The sequence below is a fragment of the Plectropomus leopardus genome, chromosome 9, assembly GCF_008729295.1.
Source record: "Plectropomus leopardus isolate mb chromosome 9, YSFRI_Pleo_2.0, whole genome shotgun sequence".
NCBI classification, from domain to species: domain Eukaryota; kingdom Metazoa; phylum Chordata; class Actinopteri; order Perciformes; family Serranidae; genus Plectropomus; species Plectropomus leopardus.
The window spans coordinates 1,897,537-1,921,303 of NC_056471.1; the positions used below are offsets into that span (position 1 = coordinate 1,897,537).

Genomic DNA, 23,767 nt, shown 5'->3' on the forward strand with positions numbered 1-23,767 from the left:
GAAACGTGTGATTATAATGTATTTGTGGTTTGCAGAAAAGTACAATGCCAACAGTTTGTTTTGGCGACCTGGCAGAACTGTGAGATCTGTGTGTATTAGAGACAAATGTACAACTGTGCACACACAGACATACTGAATGTGCACACTGTCATAGAGAGTGTGACCACAGGAAACCACAGTGGTGTTGAAGTGCTTTTCAAAGCTGTGATACTGGATTTCAGCCCTGTCCACTCACAGTGTGAATGTTTCATTGTAAAAGTACTATTCATGTATCATCTGGCCACTAAACATGTCTTCCTGGCTTGGTACAGCAAATAATGTGGCTATATTTTGTTCTTGACACTTTGTTTTTGTCGTGTTCCTTTTTGATCCATTGCAAGTTTTAAAAAGGTGAGGACCAGGACTATGTGGGAAAATTTGCTTCAAGACATCTGACTTTGTTCTCATTTTTCTACTTTTTCTTCTTATTCCCATCCCCCTACAGAATCAAAAAAAGGATGGTTCGGTGTTGTTTATGTGCATTCATACATTATAAATCACTGGCATACAGCTGACGACTATCTGACAGACATTTCTCAAAGTGGAGATATTGTGACAGTAGAGCATCAGAGACAACAAATTTCTCAATCTAGTCTTTAACACACAATGTTGTAATGTGTTGGCCTTCACAGAGTACATCAGACTGCTAGATTGAATTGTATGTATTCTGACAGATGGAGATACTTATAGCTCTGAAGTGTTTAAGGTCAGCCCTTTACCTCTTGTGTCTAAGAGGAATGACACAAACTGAACCTTCAAACTGATTTTTTTTTTCAGGATTTATCTTCACTGCTACAGATTCCTGCCCCCAAAAGGTGCTGCATTACTTTTTCCTCTCACTTCTTGAATGAATCCAATTGGTTGTCTTACAGAGGATTGCATCGGTGATGTACAGTGTTGCTCAGCCTTGCCCTGTAGGACGGTGCAGCAGTGGATAAAGCGGATCGTCTAGATGCAGGTTGTGGGTATTCCTCAAATATGGAAAAGATTTAGAGTTGAGAAAGGTGAACGAATGGTGAATGTTCACTATTAAAAGAACTGAAAATTCTTTTTGCAGGGTGAATGGACTGATATGATGCGAGTCCAGCCTTCTGTTTGTGTATTGACAACTGTACAGATGTCATGGATGGCGATGTGCTTCCATGGTGTTTATATGTTTATAATGAAAAAACAAGACTATTTCACATATTGAAAAATAAATTGAAAAAAAACTTTTGTTCTTTCTTTTTTATTTCCAGTGATCATCACACAGGTGTCTTATGTTATACTGAGCTGCAGTGACGAATCAGAGATGTCGCACTGTCAGCTGTCACTCCAGGGATAAACTCAACTCAACATAATTTAAAAAGCAGCTAAAATCATTAGCGTGTGTTTTGAAGTTGTAAATAATCTGTGTTTGTTAGAAGCCCTAATTTAAAACCAGTGGAAACCTGCAAAGATAAAATGATTCTACTGACCTATAAAAAGTCACTCCGGACTTTTGTCCATGTCAAGATATTGTTCCCCTGGGATGTGACTGGTTAGAGGTCAGTATGTTGACAGGTAGCGTTCCGAAACCCTGAAGTTAACCTGCTCTGGTAGTTAACTGTTTAAAAAGAGATCCAGCTTCATAGTTTTAAAAAACACAGTTAACCCATAAGTTCCCATTGTTTCTCCCCTGCTTCATAGTGCAGCCCTCAGGGGAACTCTGACTGGCTGCTGTATCGTTATTTCCCTTCCAGGAAGCCTGTTTTCTTCTGCGAAGCCTGCCGTGTTGCACTGCCATGTTGTTCTACAGCAGCCCAGAACAGACACACCAAATGCTAACTCTAAAATCGGGCATTTGACTTTTTTAGTTGGCTCTCCTACATGCTTGGCCAACACGTTCTCATCCCAAGTCATCACATGTTGCCGCTTTGCTGTGGACTTCTGCGTCCACATATCACACTCTAGAGCTGTGTTCGAAACCATCCCCTTAGTCACTTACTCACTATTCACTGTGTAGTGTTTATTAAATAGTGCACTATATAGGGAATAACCAAACGAGATTTCGGACACTACGTTGGAATTTTTTTCCCACGGGAAAACACGACCGCATTGCATGGGGTAGACGGGAGTTGAATGTAGTGTATATTGTATGTACACTCAAATTTGCTGTGCATTGTGGGCAATTTATAGTGCACTATGTAGTGAAATTAACAGCAGAGAATTCGGACACCACTACATGGTGAACACACTAGACACAGCTTAGGTATCCTTCTGTGTCTGCTGTTGACGTTCCAGAATGCCACTACTGTTATTTTTAACACAAGCACATGGTGAGATGAAACTGCACATGGTTATGCTTAGGCAACAAAAGCACATGGCAACCAACACCGAGACATGAACAAACACACGCTGCCATGGATGGTTAGGATTAAGGGCAGGAGCAACATGGCAAGGTGTAGAAAGAAGGAAGGTGTAGATAAACAGAAAGCGCACACCCTCACACTCCTTATATTACATCTTTACAGGCAGCGTTTCAATCTAACGCTGTCCTGACATATATCATGCTGACGCGATAGGTTCTGTCTGGCCTATGCCACCAGTCTGTGTATTACGCATACATAGCAGGTACTGTTCAGCCATCCACTGGCATGTAATAACAAACAAAAGCTCTGTTAAAGCTGTGGTATTTCATGAGTTCGGAATCAAAACGGGCTGGCTTGACTCATGGGAAAAGTTGGTTGCAATCTGCAACCTCACCACTAGATGCCACTAAATCCCACATACTGGACCTTTAAATCAACGTAATCTAACCAATGTCTTCATATCAAATCAAACTTCTGCATCCTTTTTCATTTTTGATATCTTCCCTGATTGAGACATTATTGAGTGATTAAAAGTCAAACAGCTGAAGCCTCCATGTTTAAAGTTGTTCTGAGCCTAGTGCTGATGATTAAGTACAGAGCAGAGTGGAGCTGACACAAAGCAGAGACACGCAGCCACGGAGACACGGCACATCTACCTGCACACTCTGTTCTAATTCTGGCTCCACTAATCTCTGCTCTTCCTGCTTTGACAAGTTGTAGAGGAGTACAGCAAGATTGAGTCTCAGTCTCTGTGTCTCACACACACACACACACACACACACACACACTGTTCCAGTGAATAGTCCTCCTGCTGCTGTCAGTCAGTGTAAACAGAGTGAAACTGCCCACAGCCTCCTGCTGCTCCAGTGGACTTCCTGTGACACTAAACAGCTGTTGTCGGGTCCTCACTGTCTCTGCACAACACGGCCTCACAGCTGATGTTTCTATTAGTCAGATGATCATTTCATTGTAAAAATCAATGTCATATATTGATTGGAGGAAAGAAAGATAACAGTTGAAGGTCACAGGTGTCTGTAAACATGCTCTGAATGAACATGCTGTAATCACAGAACACTGTATAGCATGTTGCACCTCCATTTCTTCTCTCTCTCTCATTCTTGCCGTACGTGTTCGGCTGAACTAGTTTTACCCAATGTGACATTACAAAAAGATCTCTTTCTGCTCAAATGGAGAAATATCAGTGGGCTTGGATATGGTTTTTTCACAGAGCTGCATTTTTTAGGAAGGATCTCTTTCACTTCATTACTTGGAGGAGGTACACTGATGACATCAGGACAGAGAAATCATAGAGGCCTTGTGTATCTTAATGTGTGTTCTGAACATCTTAAATGTTCAACAAATGATGACATTTACAATCTCAGCTTTCTGTCCACACTTTGAGATGGTTTTAATCTGCTAGTGGCTGGATGGAGCCTGTCATGTGCACATGATAGGCCGCTGGACGGTATCAGATTAAAACACTGCTGATAATGACATAACATAAAGGACAAAGCACAAAGGTTGACAGGAGGGGCAATAGATGATCCAACAAACTTTCATGCGAGAGTTCTGTTTTTGCTTCCCGTCTGAATGTGATGTTTTTTTTCTGTACTTTATCATGTGGCTCCTTCCCCTGATCCTAACCATCTGTGTCTGCATGTGCTTTTGTTGATGTCCTGGTGTTGGTTGTTATGTGCTGTTGTTGCCTTAACATAACCATATGTTTTATTGTAGCCTAATCCCACCATGTGCTTTTGTTGACATCCCGACATCGGTGGCAGCAGCCCAGAACGTCAACAGCAGAAGTATACCAAGAGCTAAATATGTAGATATGTAGATTCGTGTGTATGTATGTAGACATGGAGGTCCACTGACTAAGCGGCAATATGTGACAACTTGTGATGAGAATGTGTTGTACCAAGTGGACTTGGTGAGCAAGCAAATCAACTTCAGGCATGTCTTGGTCCAGTCCTTCCTCTCAGGCTGCATCCATCCACCAGCAGATCTGAGAACCTGTCATGGCCCCATTACCTTTCTCTGCTGAGCATCATTGCTGGAAGCATCACACAGCCAGAGAGGAAGCTCAGCCTGGAAGCCTCAGTTCAGACAGTCTGTTTTCTGTTTTTTGGTTCTCCTAAAAATAACAACAAACACAAATTAACACAAATTTTGTTGTTTAACTCTCCTTACCCCTCATCCATTCCAAGTTTTTTTGTCTTTTTCTCTGCATGTAGCGGATGAGTAGATGTTTACTGAGTTTATAGAGTTTAGTGGGCAGGACTCGTCTCCATATGAGGGAAAGACTGCAAACACTATCTGGGCCATTTATATAAGATTTACTGCTGACATGGACTCATCGTACATTTGGTGAAGGCTAATGTAAGTGTGTGTGTGCGCGCGTGCGCATGTGTGTGTCCATGCTTGGTAGCCATCACTAATAGCCCAGTCTTGCTGTAAACAGTGAACTATCTCCAAACATTACCTTATTAAGACACGAGACAGAAGAGACAGAGAGGAGAGTTTGAGTCTGGTTCATACCTGCCCCCTCCTCTCTTACACACACACAACTTGATGATCTTTGTTACACATCTATTTTAACCCTTTGAAACTTGGCTCGACATCGCTTTTCTTGGGCTCAATCAAGACACCTTTCACAAGCAAAACCTTGTGAAACCTTAGAAAATCAGTTTGATTTCTTTCAAAAACATGGGGCAAAAGGAAATTAGCAATTCGGCAAAAAATGTCCTGCAGAATGCATTACATTTGTAGTAGGTTAAAAAAAACATAGAGAGAATGAGAGATTTTTTTTAGAACTAGAGAAAATTGTCCAGATAAATATAGTTCTAATTATTATATCATCAAATTTATAGTTCTGTCACAAAAGGAATGTTGTTTTTGTGCTATTTTTCAGGTAATTTTCTGGTAACTTTTCACTAATTTCTTGCTTATTTTCAAGTTGTTCATTGCCTTTTTCCATGTCTTTGAACGAAATCAGGCTAATTTGCTTACGTTTCAAAGGATTAACAAACAGAAATGCTGATTTTAAGCAACAACATTTCTTTTACAGGATTGTCCTGGGCAAGGTTTTTAAACATAGATGACGCACTTTGAATGAGTTAAAAAAATGATATGAATATGAGCATTATTGCTTACATGTAGAGATGAGGGACAATGTAAACATCGGATATGGCGGATATGCAGTAGATTCAAAATCATTAAAAAAGAAATAACAATACAATGAATAAATTAAGACATGAAGTATAAAGCACCGATAAGTACAATATATTCAAATATTTCAACCAAAAAAAGACATTTAAAACACTGACAGCATCATAAGCTCCTCTCTGGATCACAGGCTGTGATGTTAAACAAGTAGACACAGTAAAGTTTTGGCACTTAACATAGAAAAAAGAATTATTTTATCTATTCTATTCTATTTCATTCTATGTTAAGTGCCTTCCTTTTTATATATATATATATTTGCATTATTTTTCCTTTTTAATGTATATCTTATTCAGATGCTGTTCTCTTATTTGCTGCTGTAACAAAACAATTTCCCTCACAGGGAAATTGTTTTGTTACAGCAGCTCCCAGCCTTATTTGCATCGACAGTATAAATAATCAATTATTTCTCACATTGAATTATACAAGGTATAACTCCAGCGAAATGTGGAATGTGATCCCATCAGCCCCTTTAACTTGTGATTGTAATAGAGATCGTCGTCAGACATTTTCAAATCATAATCACAAAGCAGAGCGAGCAACATAAAGAAACAAACACATTCATCTGTCAGGTGATTATGATCTGCTTGATTGAGAGACAGTCAGGTGGAGACGATCGGATTGGGCCAATCAGAGCAGAGCTGACAGGCACTCTCTGTAATTTAGTGTTTTTGGCATCTTCTCTCATTGTCGGCTGCTGCTTCTTAACTGTCCATATTTCTGGATGGCAGTATTAATGGGGATAATGAAGCACACTTATAGACAGACTCTACTCTCATCATATCATTTTTTTTGGATAGTCCTATTTTTATGTGGCTAAATATCTTTTGATGCTGCCATCCACAATCACCAGGCTTATTTGATAGAAACAGCAATTTTACCTCATGCCATTCAAATGCTTTACTGAAGATTTTTCTTGTTGAATCAAATTCAATGTAATGTAAAATACTTCAATTTCTGTCAGAGAATAAGAACATGCACCATCATACTGAAACATACTATGTAAGCTCCTGCAGTGGGATAGATTTCTCTGTTTTCCTGTTTCTATGGGATCTTTTGATCTCTCCCTCCCTGCACCCAATGCGCAATGATGTTACAAATATGCAAATGAGTGTATGATATCAATCTTTGACAACTTTTGAAGCTTGTGCCAGTCCGCTAGGGAGTGCACCAGGCTTTGAAGCCAATTTTTGTTGTGGTCGAACAGTGAAATTACAACCTATGAGTTCATCAGGTGATGCCATTGGGCACCAAAAGACTTTTTCACACTCAGTTCATTTACATGATGTTAGAAAAAGTCAAATTTTTGTGTTAGACTGACCAAATTTTAAAACACTTGTGAACATGTTAGTCCAACTGAAATTGGACTAAGTCCAGTTTCTTGAAATCACACTAACACACCTAGATAATGTGTTTGGGGGTCGATTACTCTTTCATGTATATGCATCTGGACCTGAACTTTCCTAGGTAATTTGTGCATGCTCCATAGTTCCCGTGCCAGGCTTTGACCGAGAAGTCAAACAGCGTATATTCTTATAACGAAGAAAACAACACAAAACGAAAGTATCAACTAAAGCTTAAAGTACATACAAAATATACAATGCTGAAAAGTTATCCCTGTTTTCACCATTGGACATGCAACCTGCCGCTTGTTAACTTGTTTGGTATGTGACATAATAGATCTACTAGAGGAAGGTCCAATAGCCACCAGCTAAAAGGGGACATATCTCTGCCTTCTGTGGTGGAGTCAGACATACTTGCGCCAATAAATGGATTCTCTCTGCTGCTTGGATATTGAGACAAGGCAAGTTCAATTAAATGGTCTAATGGAGCTATAGATTAAGCTTCACCTCACTGTGCATGAAAATGTACTGAGAAACAATTTTTTAATCAGAGGTCAAGGTCACCGGCCTTTGACCTCTATGTTTGAATAAGTTCATTCTTGAGTCCAAGTGGACATTTGTGCCAAATTTGATGAAATTCCTCGGAGGCCATCTTTAGATATTGTGCTCACGACAAGAGACGTGACCTTTGTACACAAAATTCTAATCATCTCATTGTTGCATCCAAGTGATTAACCGTGTTTGTGTTAAATTTGATGAAATTCCCTCAAGGTGTTCTTGAGAAATCACTTTCACAAGAGTGAGATAAATGCAAGGTTATCGTGACCTCGCCCTTTGACCTTTGACCAAAAAATCTAATCAGTTGAGTCCAAGTGGACATTTGTATAAAATTAAAAGAAATTCACTTATGGTGTTCTTGAGATATTGCGTTTACAAGGATAAGCGGACAAATGGACAGATGGACAGCTGTGCGGACTACCAGTTATGTCTCAATCTCTCTGGACTCGGCTATCACTGACGCTGAAGCATAAAAAAAAGCCGGGGCACCACTGTGGCCTGATTGTTGGGGTGCATACCATGTGACCAAAATTTCCTTTTGTCTGCCTGTCTCTCTCCTTCTCTCTATCTGCCTATCCTTGTCCTTCCACTGTCTGTCTGTCTGTCTGTTAGTCTTTCTGTCTGTCCTCTCTCTCTCTCTCTCTCTCTGTCTGTTAGTCTCTCTATGCCATCTGCCTGATAGTCTTTCTCTCTCTCTCTCTCTCTGTCTCTGTCCCTCTCTCTCTCTGTCTCTCTGTCTGTGTGTGTGTCTCTGTGCAATGTAATAAGTTCCACATGGTATTTCAGTTTGCTGTCCAGTTCAGTCCACCGCCTGATACAGAAAAAAGCCCAAATTTAGAAGAAATATGAAAATTGTCAAACACTTTTTTCATTCACTGAGGAAAATCCATCCCCCAACACACACACACACGCAAATGTGCACAGAGGCACACACACACACACACACACACACACTTCTTTTTCCATTTTTCTGTTCACTCTTTCTCCCCTTCTTCCCTTCTTTTCCCATTTCTTCCCTCCCCTCTTCCTTCTCCCCTCCCCTCCTCACATCCCCTTTGTCTCTCAGCCTCTGTCTCATCTCCTCCTCCTCCACACCACAGTCTGCCCCTTTCTTTCCCTCTTTCTCACCCCCTCCTCTTCTCTGTTTAGCCCTCTGTCTCTCCTGTCCCTCCATCTTTCCCAGGCAGTCTTTACAGGTCACTTCTTGGTTCCTCTGACATCAGCCAATCAGTCATGTTTTGAGGGGCCATTCCCTGGTGTAAGGCCCGCCCCCCACTGACCATACAAGGTAACAGTGGAATGCATGGCTTGGCAGTCCATCTGCCTCATAAGAGCGAGACACACACATACACACACACACACGCACAGAGCACAGGGTGTCCCACACTGATGAGCAATCCCAGTTCAGTGTGATTTGAACTTCAGCTCACTGTGAAGTTTAAGCCAGCGGGTAAACTCACTCCTCAACTTCAGCACTACTGCAAAGCAGCCTTCTGTTAGAGCAGTCACACAAGAGCTAATTCATTTCACCCAGAACACCAAGTAACCTGCAAGTGGAGATGACAGACCTCAAGAAAGCTCCTGAGCCCAGCAGAGAAGCAGTGAAGTAGCCGGCTGCTGCAGAAGGACCCCAGCAGCACCTCAGCTGACCTGCAGCACATCACTCACTCAGGTATGTCCACACACTACTCTCACCTGTGTTTTACAACACTTCGGGAAAAAACAGGCAATGAGCAACTTGAAGAGATGACCCAGGAATTAGCATGAAATTAGTTTAAACGTACAAGAAAAATAACCTGAAAATTAGTGGACAAAAAAAAGTCAAAATGGAAAAGAAAAAAAAACCAAGGGAAAACTGCCTAAAAATCATGATGTTTCTAAAAATTGGTTTTGATTATACAATTATGATTACTTTAAATATTACTCTGGAATTTTTTTCCTAGCTTAAAAAAAATACTGAATCAAGTAATTTTTATGCAATATGTGGGACATTTCTTACTTGCTCATTGCCTTTATTCCTATGTTCAAAAAAAATCAAATCAGTTTGTTCAGGGCTCAAAGGTTTAAATACACGTGAAAGCTGTCTAAAAGCACTACAAGAAAAGTGACGTCACTCCAGGTTTCAAAGGGTTAAAACATGCCATGTTTTGTTTTATTTGAATGTGTTTTTCTGTCACCCAGGCAGCCATCTGAAACTTGCTTGACACAGGTCATCCATCACAATCCACATTGTGTCCTCATGTTGGATGTTGTCAGAGTCTGGTTTTGCAAATGCTTTAGAAATGTCTGCACAGCATTACAGAGCCATGACATCATATGACAGCGGACTTGATGTCAAATAAAGGCGCTTCACACTGTGTGGTTTTGGCGGTCCCAAAATCACACAACAATGGTGAAATATTTGGCTGTCAGTCCAAAACAGTGTCCCCAGAGCTCACTGTAAAACACATCCACTGATGGCGACATTAGGTTCAGACGGAGATGTGACTCTGCTGAGACTCAGGTGTAGAACACAGCCAATGAACCAATGACACAATGCTGCAGCCAGTGCTAACTCTACAAGCGGCTATTGTCTCATAGATATTAATATGTAGTTATCTTTGTTGCAAGCTTTATCTGAACAAGAAAAAAGCTTGTTTTTGTTCCTGTAGTCTTCAGCAGATGAAGTGAGCGAATGAGCTGTCTCAGCTTGCTATTTTTTTTTTTTATTAACGTGTATTTTATTTATTTTATTTTTATTTTTAAGTTACAGGATTTAGTAGACATTTGTCACCCAGTCTGACCTGCCTCCAAACTAATGTCTTTAAAGTTTTTATTAAACCTCTCTCACACAGTGTGACATACAGCAATCACTGGTATCACACAGTGTGTTGGGATGAATGACTTAAACTCAAGCAAGTTTTATTTTCATTTTTAGATCATAGTGGATGAGTGCAAAACAAAAGAAATGTGGAGGGTCAGAAAAAAGCCTTCATCAGTGTAAAACACCACAGCAAAAATGCTCAGTTATCACGCAAAGCACATATAATGAAGAGTTAAGTCTGGTATGGCTGTTAAAGGTTTGCAGAGGCAAGAGTTAAACAAAAGATCAACACACTGTATTAAAAGCTCCCAGTAAATGCTGATTGTGCAATGTGTCAATCTAATAGAGATCGCTGTCAGACATTTTCAAATCATCATCACAAAGCAGAGTGAGCAACATAAAGAAACAAACACATTCATCTGTCAGGTGATTATGGTCTGCTTATTGAGAGACAGTCAGGTGGAGACAATCAGATAATATACAATACAGCACATAAAAAGTTACAAGTATGACAAATCACAAATCACAAATCCTCCAAAAACACTAATCATAAAACTAGCATTCTTGAAAAAATCATAGAAATTGTGAAATAAAATTTAAAAGACAGTAGAAAGGTAATAAATTATTCTCCCAAAAAAGTTTTAGAAAATTGGACAATTGAGTTGGGCAGTAAGCCAGATTTTGTGTTGCTATAAAGGTTTGAAGGGATCCCCTCACTGTCTGGTTCAGTGTGTGTCACTGAGACACACCAGATGCAGCAGTGCTCACTGAGAACAACAGTGTGACCATACAGCAGCTGGATCACTTCACTCATTTTAAGGTTACATCAAAATGCAGTTTTCACTTGTTCTTAATGCCATATTTTTGTCTGATGAAGGACAAGGACAACCAGGAGGTGTTGAAGAAACAGACCAGGTAGGAGCAACACACACACACACACACACACACACACACACGCGCACACACACACACACACACACTCTCGCACGCACACACACACACACACGCACACACTTCTCCTGTTTTAACTAATTCTTATCCTGTAAACGGTCCTCTGAAGCAGTGAGGGTGAACCAAAGTGCCCTCGCAGTGCAGAAATGTCCTCACTATAATGGTTTTAAGGGCATACTTTACCCCCAAATGACCATTTGTATATCTGTTACTCACCCTGTGTTCCCTACCTTCACAGTGAGTGAAGGATCCAAAAATGGCAAACATTGTCGATGAATTAAAGAAGTAGGGTTCCAGCTTTAACAACAGCAAAACTATATCAAACATCTGTGTGCAAACAATCACACAACTGGTGCATTATGATCCACGTCTCATAAATCCAGACTGAATTTGAAAAAGCAAGCTGAGGTAATGTTGTAATAATTCAACTTGTCTTTTTAAATCAGTCAACTTAAAAATTTGTCCTGGACACTAACTTTTTTTTATGTTAGAACTTTTTTTAAGTGTATGCTCGGTACTTCACAAACACATGCATTACCTTGACATCAGCCCTTTCAAATAGGGACTAAGTGAAAGCATAGATGAGCTTTTTAATCCTCACTGAAAAGGGCTGACGGTGTTTGTGAAGTACTGTGCACATGACAAGATAAATGAGACTTGGATTATACTGCTCGAACTATGTGAGAGTTTGTAAAAGTATGTTTTAATGAAGTTTTGCTGGTGTTAAATGTGGTCCCCAATGACTTCATTCATTAACAATGTTGGCCGTTTTTGGATTCTTGTCTTTATCAGATACATTAGAGAAAAGCAATGTTATATTTATGAATTCAGTGTAATGTGGTGAGTTATTGATGTAAAAATGATCACTGAAGGGGTGAAAAATTCTTTTAAAACTCTATTGGTCCCCACAAAGATAGTAAAACAAGGCATCACACGTTTGTTCATTTTTTTTTTTTTCTGTAAGTTTTTTGTTCTGTAAATTACGCATTTAACCCTTTGAAGTCTGAGCAAATTGGTTTTATTTCTTTAAAAACTGTGGGGAAAAGGCAATAAGCAACATAGAGATACATGACCTCCAGAAACTGACAAAACAAGTAAAAAAGTACAAGACAAAAACAAAGAAAGAAAGAAACAAAAAACAAAAACATGAATGATCCAAAAAAAGTGCTTAAAAATAACAAGAATTTTGTAGTCTAATTTTGAATATATAATTATGATGACAATAAATAAGGTTTTCTGGACATCTTTCTCCAATTTCATGCAGTTTGTACAACATTTCTCGCCAAGTTGTTGTATTGCGTTTCCCCCTATGTTTTTTACAGAAAGCAAACCAATGTTGCTCAGAAAAAAGTTAAAAAGCCTTCTTGTGAATTCAACTGAATACAGCATAAGAAAAGTGATGTTGATCCAGCTTTTAAAGGGTTAAACCAACTATGAGTAACCTGGTACAAATATTACTTTAACTAGCATCTGTGTTTCTGTGTTCACTAGTTATGCCCTTGAATCCTAATTTCCCCACTAAATTTCCCCTTAAGTGGCATTAAAGTCAGTCTTTGGCCGCCAGCTGGCTGCTGAGTCTGACAGGGCGGGGGAGGTTAATGTAACATATGAAGGCCCCTGTTCCCAGATCCAGTGGTGTGGTGTGGTCCCCCAGCAGCCAGGAACTGCTGTCCTGCTGATGACTGGGATGGACATGAGAAAGTGCACAGAGGGAGGAGAGAAGGAAATGCTATATTTATTGACTGAGCAGTCACAAGTCTTGGGGGCACTGGGTTAGGAGGACTTTCACATAACCCCCCTGCAAACACACACTCACAGCAACCCCCTCTGGGACCAGGAGACATGATTCCCCGGTCAATTTCACATGGGGGGGGGGGAGGGGGGGGGGGGGGGGGGGGGGGATGCAAGGAAAGAGAGAAAGAGATGGAGAGATTAACTCCTCCAAAGACCAACCCTCATGCTGAGTGTTTTTGATTTTTTGGGGGGGGCATTGGTCACTCATTTCTTGTGGAAAAGAGTCACTTCATTTCATCAGTGAGTCAATCAACACTAGGTGGGCTTCCATTAACCCTCAAACTGCTCAAATTTAAGTTGTGTACATAAAAAATGTCTAATGGAAACATGTCAACTTAAAAAAAAAACTCCCTCGGGCATGATGCAGCAGGCGCTACAAGAGGTTTTATTGCATCACATAACTCCTCAAAAGTTGAGCGGATCATCCGGAATTATTGAATCCACAATTCCTCTGTGAATTTGTGGTCTATCACCTCCCAGAAATCCTTAATACGTGGCCGCTCCCATCTATAAGGGGCTTGCCTTTCCATTATGGCTCCATAACAAGCCTACGTAGCCTTGGACTTGAAATAATGACGGCTAGTGTGGTGGCTGCAATAGAAATAAAACTGCTAATGTTTTGAACATCCATTACCATGCTCTTTGAATTGTTATAATTAGAGGAGAAGTTGCAGAATATCACTCAATGAAAATATATTTCACAAATATTGCTTGAGTTTTGCACAAATCTGTAATGAAACCCCACTTTCTGACTCCCACACATGCCTGCAAGTTTATTGTTTTTGCTAGAAATCAAACCAATGTGCTGAGGGTTCAAAGGTTTAAATGCTTGTGAAAGGCTTCTGAATGCAGCACAGGAAAAGTGATGTTGATACAGGTTTAAAGGGTTAAAAAGTAACCCCCATACCATATTTTATGAGCAAGAGTTTTGGATCATTTTAGGACTAATAAGTCTGTTTATTTTTTGTTCCTGCACTGCTCCTCTTCAGTTCCCTTCAGAGTAGTTTTATAGTTAAAAAAAAAAATTCAAGTGCGATAAAAAAATAGTTTATGGTTTTTGTAAAAAAACAGGTGAGCACGCTAATTTTAGCCCCTTAACCAGCGTGAAGTTTTCACAGGCCTCCATCCATGGTGATGTATACCGTTTACTAACCTGTCAGCCGGCCTGTCCCTGATGTCAAACATGACTCACCGAAAGAACCCCTACACACAGAAAGCCATACTCGTCAACTGCAGAGCCATGTAAACAGCTCTGCTCTACTGGCTATGGGAAAAGGGTTATTAGAGTTTATGTTTTTCCTTCTCCACCCTAGATTTGTCCTTTTTCTCTTAATTGTCTTTTGACTCCACAGAATTTTCTTACTGTAAGACCCCTCCGGGGGTCCAGCCTCCAGACTGGGAACCATTTTGTTTGTCAACACTCGAGCCCATTTCCCACTGGTACAAAAATAACCCCAACTAATATCTGGCTGTTGTAAGTAATATGGAAGGTTACAATCAGCAATCAATCTGTTGGTGAAGATTCTCAGTCATACAGGTGACCAAGAATTGAGCACTTAACACTTAAATAAAGGAGTCTATTGCCTATTTTTAGTAGCTTATCCCGCATTTAAAAATATACACATACATGCTAATTTAATGGTATAAATTTCCTTTTACACCCTTTGGGTTTCGCTCAGAAAGCGCCCCCAAGCTTCTTACAGTACTAACTTATTTTCAACATCCCCTAAAACCTCATCAGAGCCCATCACTCCTCTACCATGTCCCTGCTGTAGCTGCTCTGATCAGCCTCCAGTGTTTGATTCAGTGCATGCTTCAACATTGCCATTTTTGGTAATTGACATTAAGACTCGCTATAACCATCACTTTTATGTGTTGTACTTGGTGCGTTCTTTCTCCATACATTCTGTCTTAATGTTGTTTTGTTTTTGGTAAAAAAAAGACACTGATTTCACATTACACAGGCGACACTTAGCTGTGTGTGTGTGTGTGTGTGTGTGTGTGTGTGCATGAGTGAGTGAGTGAGTGAGTGAGTGAGTTAGAGAGAGAGAGAGAGAGAGAGAGAGAGAGAGAGAGAGAGAGAGCTTCCTGTGTGTGTGATTTACAGAGCCGAGGGGAAAGAGAAAGAAAACCATATTAGGCAATGTTTGGCTCAACAGGAGAGATGGCTTTGACTGTTATCACAGCTTGTCTAAACACACTCATACCCACTCACACACACACACACACACACACACACATGGTCCCACTCTGGGCTGGTAGCCTGGGCCTTGGATGGTGACATGTCCATCCACTGACCGTTCATATCCTGATTCAACGACTCAGATCGGCTTTATCGGCCTGACATGTAAACTAAAACGTTGAAGCGTTTGTTTTATTTACTGAGTAAAGTCGTCAGTATTTCTGTATTGGCTTTGCTGACTCCCATCATCCCACACTGTTTCCCTCCTGTGCGGTCTTTGGACAGTTTTGTAGTGAAATCATCCTTTAGCTGTGACAGACTGTGGCTGCAGGAGTTTTAACCACAGAGAGGATCAGCAGAGCTCAGGTCAGTTGTTACCTCTACTTGTGGCAACTATATGTTCTATGATAGCGTTCTACATTTTCATTTCCTCCACTGAAGAAAAGGAAAGCCTTCCACTGGCAGCAGCTGGGCGTACAGCCGCTCACCAGCTGCTCTGACATCAGAAATGCCTGGATGAAGGATTCCAGGACGCTTCTCAGCTCTGGGGCCCCCGGATGAACCTCACTTTGTCGCTGTTTACCAGCAGAAAGAGAGATATTATGAATGTTTCACTCATTGAGAAATCAAGAAATCTTAGGTGTGTGCAGCCTCCACTCTGCTTGTTCAAGGACTGAGAGGTGACTGGTTCGTCCTGACACAGTGCAGACTGGATGGAATGATGCTGTCAGGCTGTTGTAGATTAGTGGTGCAGTTGGAATAGATGTTATGGCTTTTGGTTTTGGTGTGCCACCCCAAGATTTTCAGTGGATACCCATGTGAAGCATTTCTGGGGGCACCACTGCTGGATGCTGCTTAAATCTTCACGCCGTCATGTTTTCAACCAGCTTTTTATTCTTTACTTTGTGCTGAACTGTTCTGGAGCTCTGTGCTCTTGCAGATAATATTTAATAAGACTGAAGTTCACTCTAACAGTACTAATGGACCTATGGGATGAACTTTTTCACACTTTCCATCCTTTACAACTTTTTCTTTTTTTGGATGTCATCGTTGAGTCCAGTTTGAACCAAAGCTAGGCAGCCTAAAGCTGTGTTTCTATCAAAAGATTTTGGTGTAGTAACTTTGTAACCAAAAGTAGCCCCTACAAACATGTACCAAGAGCAGGGGTTTAGTGCTGCTGGAGCGCTCAGGAACGACACTATGGCAAGTTTTTCCTCCTCTCCACTAGAGTAGAATATATACAATTATATACAAAGAATATATACAATTTACAAAATCTGGTCGAAATTAATATAATTTTCTTAAACTCATTCCTAAAAATGTTTGTCATCCAAGGGAGACAGTAAAAACAGCTGTAGGGGTTGAAGTTGTCACATTGACATTTAAGGTGTGTTGATGGATTCATGTCATCAGTTCATGCACTGAGTAGCACTCAAAGTAAATATTCAACCTTGAAAGTTTCTGGCAGTTGGCCCAGGGAATAAAATAATTTTCTCTCAGTTGGCAGCTGCTAGAGGCTGCAAACATTCTTTCATTTTTATAGTTTAATGTCTGGAAAAACCTGTCACAGAGAGAGAACACAGAGAGTTGATTCTCTACTGACCAATCAACAGACTGCAGTGTTTTTAGCTCCTCCTTTTAGTATCAGAGCTCTGTGCTAGGTACCCAAACAGAGGGGTGACCAAAAATGGTGACGCTAACACCATAAGTGTCTGTACACGCACGACATTACAGCTGACAAGAATGACACGCATCAGTGTATATTTGAATCAGTTCTGGTAATGTGGATGAGGATGAGGATGAGGATGAGGATGAAGATGAAGAACCGAGGCTGGTCTGAAAACTTGGAACCCATTGCAGGCCTAAAGCTTGAAGATGTGTGTAGTATATATGTGCACACAGACACACAGGCTGGGAGAGGGCAGATTTGTTTGTTGGTTTGGTTTAATGAGGGCAACACTTCCTGCGGACAGACCTCCAGATATGACCCAGTGTGGGATTGTGGATTTCTGTGTGCAGTGTGTGTGTATGTGTGTGAGGGAGAGAAAGTCACTCTTTCTTCTTAATATGGACTTGTTGGGCCCAGAGCAGAGGGAGCTGGACACAGTGAGATAAAGGCCTCCTCTCTCTCTGCTGCCTTTTAAGTGAGTCTCTCTCCACTGTGACTAGAAAAGGGAATGAATGTAGCCAGCTGGAAGGGGGGGGGGGGGGGGGGGGGGGCAGACTATCAGTGGGAGCGATCACAGACTGGAAGAGGGAATGTTTATCCAAAGCAGCAATCCCATTTTCCATGATCCCCAAAATAAAAGGCTGGCTCAGGCCTTATATGGGCAGACTGGGAGTTTCCAGGCGAGCAGAGCCAGAGCGTTCTTGGAAAACATCACTTTTCTTCCTCGCCCTCTGTCTTTACTCTCCTTGATGCACTCAGCGAAACAGACATTAACTGTTACAGTGCCAGTTATGATACCATTAACCCTTTGAAACCTAAGAAAACTGACCAGATTTCTGAAATAAACGTGGGAACAAGGCAATGAGCAACTTAAGAAATTACCCCTAAATCAGCAAAAAATAAGTAAAAAGTACAAGAAAATTGACTGAAAAATAGACAACCGAACCCAAAATAAACAAAACCATTAAAAAGAAAAATGATAATTCAAAAAACAAAACAAAAACAAAATGACATCTACCAATGTGTTGCAATATGAGAAACATATATTGAGTTTCTCATTGCCTTTTCCCCATGTCTTTAAAAAAAATGTACCAATTTGCTCAGGGTTCAAAGGTTTAACTACTTGTGAAAAGTGAAAGCAGCACTACAAAGTGATGTTGCTCCAGGTTTCAAAGGGTTAAAGCCACTGAGAACATTTTAACAGGTTTTTTCAAGTGTGTCTCTATTTTCTACCAGGTGCTTCTGTTGAGATGTTGGAGATCAGAGATGGAGATCCAACAGTCTTCACTTTGGGTGAGATCCTGCACAGTGTCTGCTTGTGTTGGTTTCAGTAAAAGGAATGCCCATGAGGCGTTTAACTACAATATAATATACAGCATGTATATCTGATCTGAATCCAGAGACGTTCTCACTGAGGCTTTTTGTCTGTCATCTTCCGAAATTACAGGACGCTCTTGCCTCCACTTAGTCTCTTAAGTCCATAACTTTAGCTGTTTTTTTAGAGTTTTATATCACTTTAATATAGTTTAAGAGACCCAGTTCGTACAAATGTACTGACAAGCCAACATCTAATATGTTAATAAGGTGTAGTTCCATCCAGGGGCTGAGTTTCTTTAAACTCCAATGCTCCAAAGGGTTTTGGATGGCTGTAACAAATATGTTTTACACTGCAAAATACAATAAAAAAAAAAATAAAAAAAATCAATGAAATCACTCTGAAGATGCTGTGTGGGGACTTACTCTATTTCAAGTTACTTCCCCCCTGTTGTTTGTTCAAATTGGCACTAAATTTCTGCCATATACCACAAGACAATATGAATATTGAAATATGTATTTATTATGAAACTAGAGCTGCTAGGCTTTAAAAAATAAACTGAGAATGGTAAAATCTGATGGGATGTTGGCACATTTCAGACCATCATTTTATTTAAGATACTTTGCACTAAAAAATAAAGGTGGTGCATAAATCAGAATGTGAGAAGTTAACCCATTCAGAACCCAAATATGTTTCAAACACACAAAATAATGTAATGATTGATCTCTACTCCAAAAAATGACAATAAATGGTCTCAACAGACCTTTTTTTAACAAAAAATGTGACATTATTTATTTTTCATCAACAATTAACTCATATCAATGGAAAAAGAGACGCTTTGAAACACATAATATATACTCAAATATATGTTTTTGTCATGCGACTCAAAATATCCTCAATTTGATAGGTATCTCCTTAAAATAGTGTGTGGAAATCCTCCATAGATTAATATTCTGTGAACATAATCAACAAATTGCATTATAACCTGAGCGTGACATTAGCAAACCAAATCAGTATTTGCCCTGTTTAAACTCTATTTCATTTTCCACTGACACTCAGATTCACCATGTATACCAGTGAACAGATATTAATGAAAATAATCCTCTGTAAAAGCTTTAAATCTTTCATGTGATTTTTTTTTTTTTTACATTTATAAGTGATATAACATCTCATGCTTACTTTAAAATCAATTTAAACATAAATTATGTTCTTTAATATTATTTTACATTATATATTATATTATATACATTTACAGAGTGAGGCTTAGCGGGCGCTTCCTCCTTTAATTGAGTAATTGAGGGAGTGAGTCTCAGGTAAACTGTTACATGTTTTGTCTGTTAAGGTAGAAAACTGTAAAGTGTGTACCATTTAGCGTTGACCATGAGTACTCCTACAAACCCTCAACCTTCAGACGGGTTACAGCCAGAGTATGTGTTGCATTAGCCAGGAACTCAGAGGTTGTTGCCCTCTTTTCAAAATTCTTGTATCACAAAGCTGAAAGCAGGCTGATTTTTTAAAATGTTTGGTATGTGTAATGTGTTTATCAGCTTGTGTGATAGACATACTGTATATTCTGTTAAAAAGGCCATGTTAACAACAGACAGCTAAAACTGCACGCACACACACACACACACACACACACACACACACACACACACACACACACACACACACAGAATCATTATTGGTGAGAGTTTGAATGTGTGGAATGTCAGAGGGAGCAGCAGCATTACAGGACGTTGGTATTATGTTGGTCCACTGGGGGTTAAAACCATTTCCTGTTTACCCCTCCCCAACAAAAATGTTTGTGCTGTCCTCTCTCTCTCTCCCTCTCTCTCTCTCTCTCTCTCCCTCTCTCCCTCTCTCTTTCTCTCTCTCTGTCTCTCTCTCTCTATTTCTCTCACAAACACACACACACAGAGTTATTCAGGTCCTTTTTCGTCACTGGTATTTCTGACCTTTCAGAAATGTAAAATGGCGAAACTGTGTCTCAGCTGTAAATGAAGACAGGGAGTTCAGTTCGCACATTTTTTTCACATTTTAATCAGCTGCCATTCAATTGTCACCATGTTTGTTCCCCAGTTTTTTAAAAAAAAAACCTTTAGCTATCGCTTCACATCAGCTAATGATGGATCACCTGACTGTCGGTCATTTTTCTTCATCTCTTTGCTAACTGTAAGGACAGTGTGCATGATGTGTATGAAGTTAAGTCAGAATAGAAATCTTCATTACAAATATAAATCTATTAAGTATAATTACCTTGTTTATATTTCACCACTGGAAGATAACATGAACAGAGTTAATGGTATGTTTAATGGTACAATCCAAGCTGTTGTGCTTATTGTGTTCAGAGTTTTGAAAATGGGACTACAGATTGGAAAAAAAGAAAATCTATTTGTGTCCTTAGAATTACTTTCTGCAAATGTCTTATTAGCGCATTTCTGATTATTGATGTAACTTATACTGTGAGGGAGCACCGATGTCTTACTGCTTGTAAAATCAAAAGACAAAAAGTAACACTGTGTGTAAACTGACTGATGTCCCTGTGTTTGTCTCCAGCTGACGTCCTGGTCCATCCCTGTGGCCCATGGTGCAGTGCTGCATCTCTGGTCAGTTGGTAGTCTGAGATGAAGCACTGTAGCTCGGGACACAGGACACAAATACCCATCTGGGGACAGCCAGGGGACAACGTCCAGGGCTGCTTCACACAGGCAGTGTGAGTTGAAACAGGAAGTCACAGGACAGGAGGACACTGTCAGAGAAACACTATGATGTATGTCAATAAAGTTTGCTCATTTTTCAATTCAGAGGGAAATTGCTTCTGTGTAACATTTTTTGAAAAAAAACATAGGAGAAAAAATAAAATAAAAGTAGTCACAAAATGAGGATTTGGGACAAATATGAAAATTTAACAAATTTTCTTGATATTGTTTAAAATATTTTTATTTATTATATTTTTATTAATTATTTTTGTAGATGACTTCAGAAATTACCATTAAATTCAACATCAAACATTTGAAAGAGATGACGTTATATATGAGCAGTGATTTGGGTATATAGACGTGGAAAAGACGTGCAGTGTGCACATTTGAAGTATGGAATCAATGTGACCTTTTGCATGTAAGCGATGGATCTCCTGATGTCGATGTAATGATGGCCGGATCAAATCAGAGGAGGAAAAGCTCACTGACCTCCTCTGTTTCTCCTCCTCTCTCCTGGGGTCCAGTTTTCCCAGGAATCCCTTGACCTATCAGAAAGGGGGATTCCTGGAAATACTGTTCTTGGGGGCGGGGCTTATCAGCACTTCCATGTACAGTGTGTTAAACGGTTAGTATGTTTGTGTGTGTGATAATCTTACAGGTTTGTATTGAATTGATTGTGGCTGTATGTGTTTAGACATGAATGGAACACATCAGTCATCATCATTTAGTCCAGTTCACAGTGAAATATTACTGTACTGATGGGGGTCTAAAAGGATCCCCTCACTCTTTCCTCATACATTACTGTTGATGCCTCAATAAATATTCAGAATAAAGAAATATTTGCATATATAATCATTTCTACATATCAATCCATAAAGAAAATCCACTTCAGTGATCATGTCATGTATTTAAAACTTTGAATCTTGAGTAAATTAGCATTAACAAAACACGGGGATAAGGCAATAAGACACCTAAGAAGAAATTACCCAAAAATTCCCAAAATACCCCAAAAAGGGTTTAAAAAATCAGTGAGGAAACAAAAAACAAGGAAATGACCTGAGAAAAAGTGCTTGAAATGATGATTTTTTTAGCAAATCTTCTGATTACCTGCAGTTTGGGAGCCATTTCTTCCTCATTGCCTTTTTCCAACCAACCAATTAACCAACCAACCAACCAACCAACCAACCAACCAACATCTCTGTTTTCAGACGCCTCTCACAAGCATTTACATCTGTGAACCCAGAGCTTATTGGTATGGTTTCTTTCAAAACATGGGAAAAAGGCAATGAACAATTTGGCTAGAAATGTTTAACAAATTGCAAAAAAAAAAAAAAAAAGATTTAAAAACTATTTTTAAAAAGGTTATGGTCCCCCTTTGACCCCATGGGAGCTATAAGGTATGACACATGTGCAATGCAAATGTGCAAATGTTGCTGCTGTTCGATGGTCACAAGAGATAGTGCTAGAAATAAAGGGACACTGTCTGCTCAGGAGCTCTTTGGATGGACAACTAGTCTCGTTCGAGCCTACCCAGTTCTGCTCAGAACTGATCACTGGCGATCGACAGGCAATGCATCCTGGTTAGATTTGTGCCCGAGCCCAGCCCGACTTGGTCTGACGTCATGCAAAAGTGGACGGCGATAATCTTGCAACATCAAGAGCACAGTTGCGCTCTGCCGGCTGCGCCACCTGGCTCTCAGCTGATTGAAAAGCTGATTGGTTTAGATGTTGACTCAACTATATGACATTTCATAGAAACTTTTTATTCTCTTGAATTTGTCTTATTTGAAAGGGTTTTTTCTGTTAATAGAATACATGTTGCTGATAGTGACATTTTGCAGTTAGAGAGACTAAATATATTCATCATCAACCATACAGACTCTATGGTATATCAACACTAGACTGTTTTAATTATTTTAAGGACTATTAAACAACACAAAGACTTGTGGTCAGCAGCCTGAGTGAGATGAGAGAATGAGAGAGAGAATGCTTTATTTGTTTTGTAGGCAGAGCATACAGCAAAATAATGAGCACAGCTCTACTTGGTGCATACAACAATAAAAATGAATAAATAAAAAGGATGTATACAATAAAAAAATAAAAAGTGCTACATTGATAAAAAGTGCTACATTGACTGTTCCATCTTCCATACAAGAGCTAGACTAGTTGCATATGGACTGTAGTTAGATATAGCACATGGTAAAAAGTTATTGCACTTTCCATAAGGGTTCTTCCTAGAAAAGAAATTGACTCACTTACATTGCTCATATAGCACATAAAGGAGGGATTATTACATGTCCAGTTATCTGATGGCTGTGGGGAAGAAACTGCTTTTTAGTCTAGATGTCCATGCTTTTGCTGACCTGTATCGTCTGTTCGGCAGTGAGGATTCAAACAGGTGATGTGCAGGGTCGTGGGGTCTATTATGATGTTTTGCACCCTGCGGAGGTAGCAGGAACTGGCAATGTCATACAGAGAGGGGAGGGGGCAGCCAATGAATATCTGTGCAGACTTTATTACCCTCTGGAAGGTCTTCCTTTCTGCAGCTGTGAACCCTGCATGCCACACTGAGGTGCAAAAAGTTAGAACACTCTCTATGGTTGCTCGGTAGAAGGCTATCAGAAGTTCCTGATTTATATTATTCTTCTTGAGTAATATCAGGAAGTGTAACCTCTGCTGTGCCTTTTTAACCATGGCAGTAGTGTTGGCTGACCAGGAGAGGTCATTGGAGATGAGTGTGCCCAGGAATTTGAAAATGTGCACCCTCACTACACAGTCCCCATTGAAATGGATGGGAGCAGTTCCAGTATCCCGCCTTCTCCTGAAGTCCAGAATCAGTTCCTTGGTTTTAATGGTTTT

General features: G+C 39.9%; 1 long non-coding RNA gene across 1 annotated transcript; it reads left to right on the forward strand.

Moving 5' to 3' along the window:
* The first annotated feature begins 8,867 nt into the window (after positions 1-8,867).
* On the forward strand, positions 8,868-21,093 carry LOC121948195. The gene is made up of 4 exons (XR_006106133.1): positions 8,868-9,164; positions 11,173-11,210; positions 18,128-18,184; positions 20,766-21,093. It is a non-coding gene; the product is annotated as an uncharacterized LOC121948195 (long non-coding RNA).
* The last annotated feature ends 2,674 nt before the right edge of the window (positions 21,094-23,767 follow it).